The 12435-nt window shown below is 44.9% G+C and overlaps 1 long non-coding RNA gene across 1 annotated transcript; it reads left to right on the top strand.

Moving 5' to 3' along the window:
• Positions 1 to 287: 287 nt before the first annotated feature.
• LOC120975333 (uncharacterized) lies at positions 288 to 985 on the top strand. The gene is made up of 2 exons (XR_005771116.3): positions 288 to 690; positions 789 to 985. It is a non-coding gene; the product is annotated as an uncharacterized lncRNA (long non-coding RNA).
• The last annotated feature ends 11450 nt before the right edge of the window (positions 986 to 12435 follow it).

Genomic DNA, 12435 nt, shown 5'->3' with positions numbered 1-12435 from the left:
ATAAATTTATATTTCTCTATTTTTTACAAGAAAATATCTTTTTTTTTGTTCGTGGATATAGCATCCACCAACATATAGCATCGGACATCACAGGGAACCGCAATTGCAGGTGAGCACACCAGACTAAGTTTTTTTACCGGTTCCGGTAAGTACCGGCGAAGAATCTACCACACAAGGTTGCTTTTAGATTAGTGCTGTGTTGGACCCACCTAGAGTTAATTTTCTTTTCTTCCGCTGATACAGAACATATACGAAAGGAATACATCGACGGGGCCGAAGGATAAATATCTCCCAACCTGTTCCGTGCCCCCGTCTCTCCCAGCCCAGCCCACCCCGTACCCAACCCCTCTCAATCTCCGGCGACCGTCCCAACTCCGGCCACCGGATCCGCTTCCCCGGCCAGTTGCCGGCCCAACAACGACGGATTCATGGTCGGACGACCTCGTCTTCACCAGAGATCCAGCGAGGCAGGTTGGCGGCGACGACGTGGCTTTCCCTGGCCGGCACGAGGCTCCCGTCCTCCTTCGTCCTTGTTGCCCGTCCGCTGGTCTCGCCATGAGTGGATCTCGCAGCGCGGCCCCCACGACGCGTCCCTGCGCGCGGTTGCCGCCGGATCCGACGACTCCAAGCATGGCCGCCGCCAGATCCCTTCCACTTTCTCTCTCCCGCGGACTTGGCTGCATCCCTCTGGTGAGCTATGAAGCCCACCTCCCCTTGCATCTCTCTCTGTATTCCAAATGAATTTGTTTTGTTGTGCATGATTTGAACTTCCCTCGCTTTTTTCCCAGATGGCCTCCCCTGCTCCTTGCCGTGGATTCAGTTTCAGTTCTTGTTATGTGAAGATAATTAGTTATTGTTTTCTGGAGGTGAAATGAGAATTCAATAGTTATATTTGATGTGAATTGTGAAACAACTGAAATACAACTTGTGCACTTTCAGTGCAATTACAATATATTTCAATTGTGAATCAAGTTAAATTTCTTTCTGGAATTGTCAAAATTGATGTGCAAATATGTGAAATCCATATTTGTGATGTCTGAAATCAGTGAAATAGCTGAAATACTAAGTTTCGGTCGTTTATAAAAAATATCACAGTTCATTTTTGTTGGAAGGATTGAAATGTACTTTTTGTAGAATTGGAATAAGTTATTTCACAGTTGAACTAATCAGTTCCACTCGTTGTGAAATATGACATTTGAAGTGGAATAACTGAAATACCTTTGTAAAAAACTAAGTTTCAGTATTTTGTAAAATATGATAGTGTATGTTTTTGAAATGATTGAAATCTTCTTATCAGAGAGTTGAAATCAGTTCTTTCACGGTTAAAACAATCAGTTTCAGTCATTGTGAAATATGAAAATGGAATTGGAATAATTGAAATGACATTGTAAAATTTAAAATTGTTTATGCCACTCTTTTGAAATAGTAAGTTTCAGTATTTTGTACAATATGACAGTGAAATAGGTTTTCACAATGAGTGAAATCTTATTTTTAAAGAATTGAAATTTGTTCTTTGACAGTTTAAAATAGTTAGTTTCACTTGTTGTGAAATGTGAAATTGGAATTGGAATAACCGAAATCTGTTTCAATGAGTGAAATGCGAAAATGGGTTATTGAAATTATTGAAATCAGTTTTTGGAAATCAGTCAAATTAGTATTTTGAAACGAGATTTTTTTTTGTGAAAGAACTAAAATTAGTTTTTGAAATGAGCAAAATCAGTTATTTTCAGATATTTGGAAGTGGTTCTTTGGAATAATTTGATTTAGTTTTCGAAATTATTAATACACCTTTTTTAATATCTCTAAGTGAAATAAAATTAAAAACATGGATTAATATTAAGCTAATCAGATTTCCTAATCTCGACTGATTATTAAATTAGCTGCTTTGGTATGGGGTAAAAAAGGACAACACTCATTGCAGTCACGCATGTGGACTGCTCGGCAGAGATTGCACGTGGTGGGCCTGACCGTAAGAAATACGAGTCATGCAAACATGAGAATACTTGGCATGTATATGCATGTGATCCCATAGCTTTTGAGGTGGCAGCATTCTATTGGTTTGGAATCCACCGGTACCTCCCTCCACCGGTAAAAAGAGGTTTGCGACACCTACAGACAGCTGCAAGCAGGTGCGCGCGTGCAGCCTCTCTGTTTGACGAAAATACCAGGCGACGCACATAAAAACAAGCTGCACGCGGTTAAACGTGAGAGATGCGGTCTTGGGAATCACCTGGTGGTTCGTCAGAGGTATACCTCGCCGGAGTAATCGCCGCCGCCGCCGCCGCCGACCAAAGGCTGCTCTTACATGACTGATTTTTTTTAGACAATCGTACATGAAAAAGGAGAGACGAAGAATGGAGGCCTCGGCCAGTGAGCCCAACCGGCCCACGCGTGATTTGGTTTCCTTCTTAGCCCGACCTCCGCGCGTTTCTGCATGTTTCGCTGTGTGACAGTCGGATTGCTCGCTCCCGCCGCGTTACGGTGTGTTGCCGCTATGGCAACGCCGGGGATTTCAAATCCGACTCCGGGAAGAACTCGGAGCGTGACCGCCACGCCACGACGGCCGTATTATCCCCCGCACCCCAGCTGATTCGACCGCGCTTTTCCTCTCCACCTTTCGGTCTGACCGCATCGATCGTACGCGCTCCAGTTCTCGATCCACTGCCTTCAGGCGGCGACGATGGCGCTCGCGCCCGGCTCCAGCGGCGCCTCCGTACGCTGGCCGCCGTCCTACACCCCGGGTGCGCGCTCACCTCCATCCCAGTACGGCCACATGCTGGGCGCCCCCTTCTACCTGGGCTTCCGCGTCGGCGACGAGTGCTACAACCCCTCGTTTGCGGACTACTACTACGAGGACGTCGAGGAGTACACGCCGCCGTCGTACGCCCCGGGTCGTCCCCCCTCGCCTCCGTCCCAGTGCGGCCTCATGCTCGGAGACCCCTTTCCCCCGAGCTTCGGCGGCCGCCGCGAGTGCCACAACCCGTCGTCCGCCGACTACAACGAGGAGTGCACGACGCCGTCGTACACGTACACCCGGGGTGCGTCCTCGCCGCCGTCTCATTACGGCCACATGCTGATGTCCGCTCCTCCCGGGCACGCTTCTTTGCCGGATTACACGCCCAGTACGCCGCCTCCGTCCCCCCTGGTGGTGTCTGACACGGAGTCGTGCACGTCGCCGTATTACACACCAACACCATCGACCTCTTCCAGGCGCGCCGCATCGCCGGACTACACGTCCAGCACGCCGCCTCCGTCGCCCCTGGTGTCCGAAGCGGAGTCATCCACGTCTGCACCGCCCCACCGCCACCATCCGTACCAGAGGAGCGGCGCCAGCCGAATCAACCGCGGAGGACGGCAGCGAGCCTCAGGTGTTGACATCCTGTAATAGGGAGCTAGAGATATTGGTCTCTCTTCTGTATAAACCTCCCATTGATATGCCTTCGTTTGTTTATTCCTTTGTCATATCGATTACGTAGTATATCTGTATAGATTTTGTTGAAGATGCGAGATTATTCTCTATTATTGCTTTCTGGCTGGAGCTCTTTGTTTCTGATCGATGCAAATTGCAATTGCTTGCGTGATCTGACATGATGAAAATCACCCAGACACCCAGCAATTGCCATGTTCTCTGACTGCGTGATGTCTGAGAGAAGCATTATTGCTCTGTAAAACTGAAGCTTGCTGGAAGCAAGCACTACTGATTCTGAATATTTTGATGAAACAGAGCCAGTGACACGCCCAATTTTTTTTTTTAGTTAAATACACTAGAGGTGCCCCAACTAGTCCTACATGGTCAGTTTAGTGCCTAAAGTTGTAAAATACACGAAACTGGTGCTCGAACTTGTCTGGTTGTGCAAATACGGTGCCTCCGTCCGTATGCAGACGTTTATTTTGCAGAAACCTCCTCATATTTTACATAATTACATAAAAAAGACATCAAATACAACGTATGGTAGCGAGAACTAACATGAAAAAATATCAACGGGAAGGGGTTTTGAACTTAGCTCCTCCGGGATAACTACCGCATGATCTGGTCAACCGGCTGAAATATGACATGCGTACGACACTTAGCTAGAAAGCTATACAGACACTTTTCACATATCGCTCTGCAATTTTCCTAATGCATTATCTATTAGTTTTATTTTTATTTTGCCCAAGTTCTTGTTTTGTTTCATGACACATAATTTTTTACATACAAAAAATACAACATGCAATTATTCTGTATTTCAAATCCTTTTTTTGTTTTCATTATTGTGTACTTTGAAGAGGTAGGCATGAACTTTTTCAAAATTTATGGGGCTTTAAATAGTTGAACCTATATTAGAAATTGTTTTATAAATTTATGTATGTTCATTCTGGACAACAAGCACATACAATCATTGTTTATCTTCATTGTATTTCTAAAATAACCAATTATTAACAAATTGACAACATAGTATTTGTAAACTATTCAACATGTATTAAAAAGTATTGTGTTGAACTTTTAATACAATTATTTAACATGTTACAGAATAAATTTTTAATACACACTGAGTTTGTTTAATACACATTGTGATTTTTTTTAATGCAACACGGACATTTTTAAAACACACGTTACAATTTTTTAATACGAATGAAACAATTTTCAAAAAAACGTGATGAACTTTTTTCAAATGTACTAAAACTTTCTTAAGTTTATGGCAGTTTTAATTTATTATCACTCCATCGGATCCATATTGATTGATGCTAGTTTACTACAGAGTTAGTACAACTTCAAAAAAAAAATATTACACTTCTGTGTGTGCATGCGAGCTGTAAAAATCCATTCTTTGAACTTCAAAACAAGCGACACAATGTGCCCGTGCTTCAATGCTACCTTTCGCATAGCAATGCAATATATATAGTTCGTCCTCGTTAATTTTAGATGGGTAGAGTATGTCCTCGTAGACAACCTGGGAGTGCACTACAATCTGCTATCGCGAGGTCTCACGATCAATCCTCCCTCACGCAATGTTTTCTCTAATTTTTCACGTTTACATACGTGATTAAATAAAACAGGAGGAGGTTTTCTAAAAAAATCTCATGCGCCGGCCACCTAGCGCATTCCCCGCTCTCAGCCACTTACAAGTGGGCCACTGCCGCGTTGGCATGCCACATGGGCTAGACATATGTCTAGATACGTAGGGCTGGGCATTCGGTTCCCCCGAACCGATCAGTTCGGTGCTTCGGTAATTGTGAAATTCGGTTTACTGGAATTGTTGACCGTTCGGTTTCCTCTAAAAGCAACAACCGAGATTTCGGTTGACCAGAACATCGGTTCGGTCCTCGGTTAAGACCGACCAGCACCGATCTGTTAGAAATCAACGATGGAATTCGATGCTTCCCCATGAATCGCTGGTTGCCCATGCCCTCGCGGTCGAACCCTCGTATGGAAAGAGATAGGAGATGGCACAAGAATGGAGAGATAGTATACGTATCCTCCATCACGCCCACCTCGCCGCACCCCACTTCAGCGCGCACCTTGATGAGATCCGCTCGGACGTCCTCTGCTACGAGCCTACGACTCCCTCCGTCCCTCGGTCCCTCTTCCCATGGCCGCCATTCGAGACCGCCGGCAATCCTGCGAGACGGCTAGCGACCTGCGAGGCGAGACAAAGGTTGCGACTACGAGCCAGCGAGATGGGGGCGGCGAGGGTTACGGGAAGATAAGTTTTTTTATTGAAACGGAAAGAGATAAGAGATGGACCGCCGCGTGGACTACTCTGGAACAACATAGAAAATTGGGTCGTGGGCTGTGAAGTTTTAACGGCAGCTGGGCTTTCTCCTAGTATACTACTAGTACTCCCTCCGTCCAGGTTTATTAGGCCTCTTAGCATCACAAACATGTTTCTTTTTATAAGGCCTAATACACTTTATGCGTGCTTTTTCATTGGTTGCATCCATGTGAGAGAGTGCATTGGGAGTGGAATGGAAGAATTAATGTGAGCAAATTACTATGTGTCTTGGTCCAAGAAAGATTGTCTTTAGGCCTAATAAACCCGGACGGAGGGAGTATTTACAAAGCACCGGAGTACATGAGTGTTCGGGGCTTCGGTTACTGGACACGTACAACCGAAATCACCGATCTAGCTTCGGTTTCCCAAGATCGCCGACCGAAGTTCTGACCGAAATATTCGGTTTAGGTGAATTCGGGTTCGGTACCAGTTTATTCGGTGCGGTTTTCGGTCCTCGGTTTTTTATGCCCACCCCTATAGATACGGATGAAGGCACCGTATTTACACAACCAGACAAGTTCGAGCATCAATTTCATGTATTTTGCAACTTCAGGCACTAAACTGACCGTGCATGACAAGTTGAGGCACCTCCAGTGTATTTAACTCTTTTTTTTACTGTATCTCTACTCCTAATGAAGCAGTTGGTAGTCTCCGCCGGTCAATTTTCGTCCCACCAGAGACGGTTTTTTTTCGTCCTCGATCCCACCTCCCGCATCCCATCGATTCCCCCCTCCGCCCTCGAACCAGGAAAGAAAAAACAGTAGGCTCCCATGATGTCCAGTGCTAAACCCTCCGGTTGATCCAAAAAACTCGTTCTGAAAAAATCTACGAAAAAAAAAACCTACGAAAATTAACCGTCCCTCGCACGTACGAGCGATTCATCCTGCCCTCGAAGCACTCGCACGCACGAGTCATTCGCCGCCGCCATCCGTCCCCACGTCCACGCCGCTAACGTCCCCGCCGCTCATTCCCTTCGCCGCCGCCGATCTCACTGGGAAAACCCTGCCAGATCTCGCCTCCACGTTACGGATTCGGCGCCCGATCTCCTGGACACGGCGCCCGAACTGACGCAGACGCACAACAACGACGCCGCCGCCGATCTCACTGGAAAGACCCCGCCGGATCTCGCCTCCACGTTACGGAACCGGCGCCATGGCTCTCTGGATCGCCGCCGCGGACGCATGTCGGTTTCAACCCCAGGTATGCTGTACGGGATCAAACAAACAAAACTCAATAATCTGTAGAGCTCAAACAAATCTGGGGTTAAACAAATCGATAGGAGTGCACGCCCCAGGTGCGCCCCAGGTATGCTGTACACGGATTCTCTTTGTAAGGTCGTTGTGTAGAGGTCAAACAATTCTGGGGTTCAATCCAGTGACGCCCCATATTGAATGAAGTTCAGTCAAATGACGCCTCATATTGATCCCTGTTCTGTGACATGTATAGCATAAATCTACAGCAAGCTGCCCTTATGGACCGAAGTCCTGTACAATAGCGAGCTGCCCTTGTGATCTTCGACAACCTTCAGAAATGTTGCAGTTTCACTTGATCTCGCTGCAATCAGATGAACAGTTCGTGTTAGCATTTTGAATTTTTAACATGTAAGGAGCAATCAGATGAACAGTTCATGTTTGCAAAGTAGCAGAGTCTGTTAGACATGTCTTTCTTTTTTGACCTCTACATCAAAACTCATATATCAAAGTAGCAGTCTGTTCACGTGATCGGTTTGCAATCAGACAAACAGTTGATGTTAGCATTATTAATATGTAAGCAGCAAAGTCAGTTTACAAGTATTTGCTAATAACCTAAGGCTGTTGGACATGTCTTTCTTTTTTTTATAGTTACATATGGGGAATCCACACAGCAAGCCAACGGAGCAGACGACATCGTCACATGTACCTCCAGGTATATGTCCAACTATAAATTGTGCTATACATGTCAAACACCATCCCAGGAGACTGAATGTGTTGCAGGCCCGATGGAGGTGACAAATGTTAACTACTATAACCAAGGGATTATACCCGTAGCCGACGATGTTGACAAAATTTACCCAAGTAGTCCAGCTATAAGGCTGTGCAAAATTACAGAGCTTAATTCTATGTGATCAATCATACTTAACAGACTTGGGCACGACCGATTCTAATGGATCAAGCACGTGACTTGAAGGAGTCCATATTACTCCCTCGGAACGGGTGATAGTTGAACAGACCGATGGTGATAGCACATATGATAGTCCAGGTATATATGTACCTCCAGGTATATGTTCAACTACAAATTTTGCTATACATGTCAAGCACCATCACAGGAGACTGAATGTGTTGCAGACCCGATGGATGGGACAAATGTTGACGACTATAACCCAGATATTATACCCGTAGGCAACAAAGTTGACAATATTTACCCAAGTAGTCCAGGTTTTAAGGCTGTGCAAATATACATAGCTTAATTCTATGTGTTTTATGTGATCAATCATACCTAACAGACTTGTGACTTGTAGGAGTCCATATTACTCCATCTGAACGGATCATACTTGAACAGACCGATGGTGATAGCACATATGTGCATCAACCTTCCCATCTGATTTCGGGTAAGTATTGTTTTGCTGAAACACCATGTGCCTACAACTTTGCCTTATTTCGGACCAATATTTGTTACGTTTACATGATGCAGACAACCCTCCGATCTCATTCCTATATAATGGAGATTCGTTGCCGGCTCCCAGTAATCTGACACGAAATTATGCGACAGATGTACCACAAAGTTCAAATGGTATTACCTCATACATCTTGGACACGAACGCTTCTTCTGCACCGGAGAAGGAGGCACAGGTCAGCCGTTTTCATTTGAACCATTGCTTTTGTTACTGAACTTCCATGTTTAAGTGTTTTGGTCTGTGGTAAGGTTTACCTGAAGGTTCTTATACTACTTTCATTAATTTGGTCAATCAGGTTCATCTTTGATCCCTGGACACAAACGCTTCCTTCCTGCAAGTAAGTAGAATGTGTTTTCAGCTCGCTCCTACACAACTTGAGGCCTTGCACGTCTGAGTGGAGCGCCCAGGCGGATCTTTGGTTAATAAGGTTCATCTTCACGCCAGAGATCAGGGGACTCAGTTTCCTTTTGGTTGATCATCCTGTAGCAACAGAAATTAAATGGATCAACCTGTAGTTACCGATGTTATTGCATAAATAGTTACCGATGTTATATGGTCTAGCTTTGCAACATAATCACGTTCTTCTGCACCTGTAGTCACCGATGTTATATGGTGTTGTCAGACATAATTTAACTTTGTCCGCGGAATTTCTCACCTTCTAGGAAATCAAGAGATATGCGCTGTTGATGAGTTGTTCATTATACGGCCTACTTACAGATGGTATAAGCAATCATGAAAATGCAAACAAAATGAAGTATGCCTCCATCAAGAGTAGACCAAGAAACTGATATCAATGCAAATGAGATTACAATTTTAGACGGTTTCCCTTAACAGCCGATGACCAACTATATTCTTCCTTGAGTGATTTTTACTGATGTTAACAGCGGAATGTTGGTCATTTTCAGAGTATAGTCCAAGGCACTTCTGCACATCTATGAGGTACCTGCAAGTACCATAGTTGGTTATCATTTTGCATCTGGTTACAATAAAATGCTATCTAGATCACATACATGAATCCGACTTTTTTCTAATTAGTGAGGTTGTCACATACATGCTCACACTCATATCCTTAATGAGTATACAAGTGTACCCAGAATACAACCCCCCTTACTAAGCCTTTTGTCCCAAACAAGTTGGGGTAGGCTAGATATGAAACCCTTTTACGAGGACTTCCCAGGAGGTCACCCATCCTAGTACTACTCTCGCCCAAATGGGTTTCATACCCAAAGGACTGGCTAGTTTTTACGTTGGCTTGCCAAGCCTATCACAACCCTTAGATATGAAACCCTTTCCCGAGGACTTCCGAGGAGGTCACCCATCCTAGTACTACTCTCGTTCAAATGGGTTTCATACCCATGGGACTGGCTAGTTTTTACGTTGGCTCGCCAAGCCTATCACAACCCTCCTCCTTTACCCGGGCTTGGGACCGGCTATGCCTAGAAGACATAGGCGGAGTTTGTACCCAGAATACAAATCCACCTAAATTTCATGATTAGCCACAACAGTTCAGTCATGCATGAGAAACTGTCCAATATGTTAAAATAGCATCACTAGAAGTACGGTCGAAACATAATGCACATGTAGGCCCCGTTTGATAGCAAAGTATTAGAAAAACTGAAGTATTAAAAACCACAGTATTTTTGTCAATGGGTACAAGATACCACAGTTTTGATAATACCAAAGTATCTTGAAGTATTGAGATTAATGTGACCTGTTTGGTTGTTGCCGCAAAACACAGTATTGCTGCCTAGCCGTTGCGTACAAATAGTCAGCTACCTAGCCGTTAGCAGTGGAAGGACGTGCAGCTGGCCGGCCGTTTGAAAATTCTGTTGAGCTTTTGTAGCTAGCTAGCTGGATATCCTAACCATCAGCGTGCATAACAACCCAACGGGTGGCTTGTGTATACAAAAAAGGTCATCCATGGCACGGCGTCTCCTTTGAATCGCCTGGTGGTGAAGCTACACATAGACGGAGCTGCTGACCGTTCTTCACGTCACCATCGAGGCGCAGCGGAGCTACGCGTGGAGGTGACGACCCAACACGTCGCGTAGTTGGCCAGTCATCTGCGTCACTGCCGAGGGGCACGAAGAGCTGCGCCAGGATTGGAATCGCGCGGCCACGCTCGGCGCATTCACTTGATATTTGCATTGTCTCTATTTACACTTCCACAGCCTGATTGGCTGTCAAAATTTGTAAGCTGGTAACCCAGCAAAAACTTAGATAGCCAATGCCTCTGTAACATACATATTTCTGAAATCACAGCCTGATATAAGCCGACCAAGCAGCAGCTTGGCTGTCTACTTTCTTTTGGCTTCAGATATAAGCCGACCTAGATAGCCAATGCTTCTATAACACACATATTTCTGAAAATCACAGCGATGCAGACTGTCTTACGCCATATTTCGGGCTACTACATAAAGCTATCACCAAGCTAAGATCATCTAGGTTGCATCTAGCCTTACGCCACTAAATCTTGCTTCTCAATCTATCCAAGGAGAATCTACTCTGCCCCTGAATCGGGGACGGCCTTCTCGTCAGCAAGGCCGGACGGCATCGAGGAGATTGTGCGTCGCGGCGCCGTCCGCAGGTACCAGCGGCATGCACAGTGGAGAACGGCACGGCCGTGCAGAGGAAGGAGCCGGCGGTTGGCGGGGAGAGGCGGGAGGAGCGATGAGGGAGGATGGAGGGCAGAGTAATCACCTTTGCTCTCTCCATCGCCGTCTCTTTGTTTCCCCATGGCCGCCGATGGAAGACGACAGGGCGGCGGCGGCAGCGTGAGAACGAGCCAGAGCGAGGAGCGGGGAAGGATAACGAGGGGACTCCCTTCTTTTCGCCTCCTCTGTTTTTTAAAAACAGGTCGGGGGTTCTTTTTATTAAACAGAGAAAAAACTACAGTTTGCCAAATACTACAATATTAAAACAACAGTTGTTAGGGGCAAACAAACAGCTCGTTGTAAATAAAACTGTGGTAATCTCAAAAACTGCAGTATTCTCAAAATGCTTAGAAAATACTTCGCTACCAAACGGGGCCGTAATTAGCATCAGACTTTATTTCTAATCAGTGAGGTTGTTTCGATATCAGACTTTATGAATGATATCAAAATAACAAGCATAATGTTCAGCCATAAAGTATGATTTGACTGATCTATTCTTTCTCATTGTTTGGGCGCCTACAGACCATGACACTTGAAGATATGGACGCTGATCTGCGCCGACCTCCTCTATGTGATATCTCTAATGTTGACCATCATTCTCATATGTTTCCAGTGCCAGGTAATTCCCAAATATCATGAATGCTTTATCGCATTGGGTCATATGGTTTAACTGGTTGAGCACTGAAATTTACTACTCCCTCGTCCGGAAATACTTGTCGCAAAAATGAATAAAAATGGATGCATCTAAAACTAAAATATGACTAGATACATCCATTCCTCTGACAAGTATTTCCGGACGGAGGGAGTACAAAAGTAGTGAGCTCGGAAAACTTAACTCCGTTTGGATCCCGATGGGAACGGGTAAATCTTGCTAAACAACTACGAGCGCGCAAGAGAACTGGGCAGATGGACGCGAGAAATGACCAAAGTCAGCATCTTCATGACATCACTAATATTGATCAACTCTCCAAAGGGAGTCCAGGTATAACTCAGTAACAATAGTGAAATGGTTTTTTAACATACAATTTGTTATCCACAATGGCTGACGATACGATCTGGATTTCTACTTATTTGAACAGGGATTGTTCAACAAGATCATGGCCCACATAGATCAACTAGCCTATTCATACATGAAGCAACAATCCCTTCTACCACCAACATGACACCCTTAAATGATGGCATTTGTACCCTGAGCAATCTCACAGATTCTTCGAGGGGTAAATAAGGTTCAGCATTATTAATCATTTTTCCCTAACATACTTTAGTAAATTTATGGTGCATGATCTGCTTCTGGATTTAAGTAATTTAATTATTTTGGACATTTGCATTTGTAAACAATTATATTCTCTACAATGCCTGACGATATGATTTGCAT

The sequence above is a fragment of the Aegilops tauschii genome, chromosome 3, assembly GCF_002575655.3.
Source record: "Aegilops tauschii subsp. strangulata cultivar AL8/78 chromosome 3, Aet v6.0, whole genome shotgun sequence".
NCBI classification, from domain to species: Eukaryota; Viridiplantae; Streptophyta; class Magnoliopsida; order Poales; family Poaceae; genus Aegilops; species Aegilops tauschii.
This window is presented reverse-complemented; position numbering and strand designations above follow the sequence as displayed.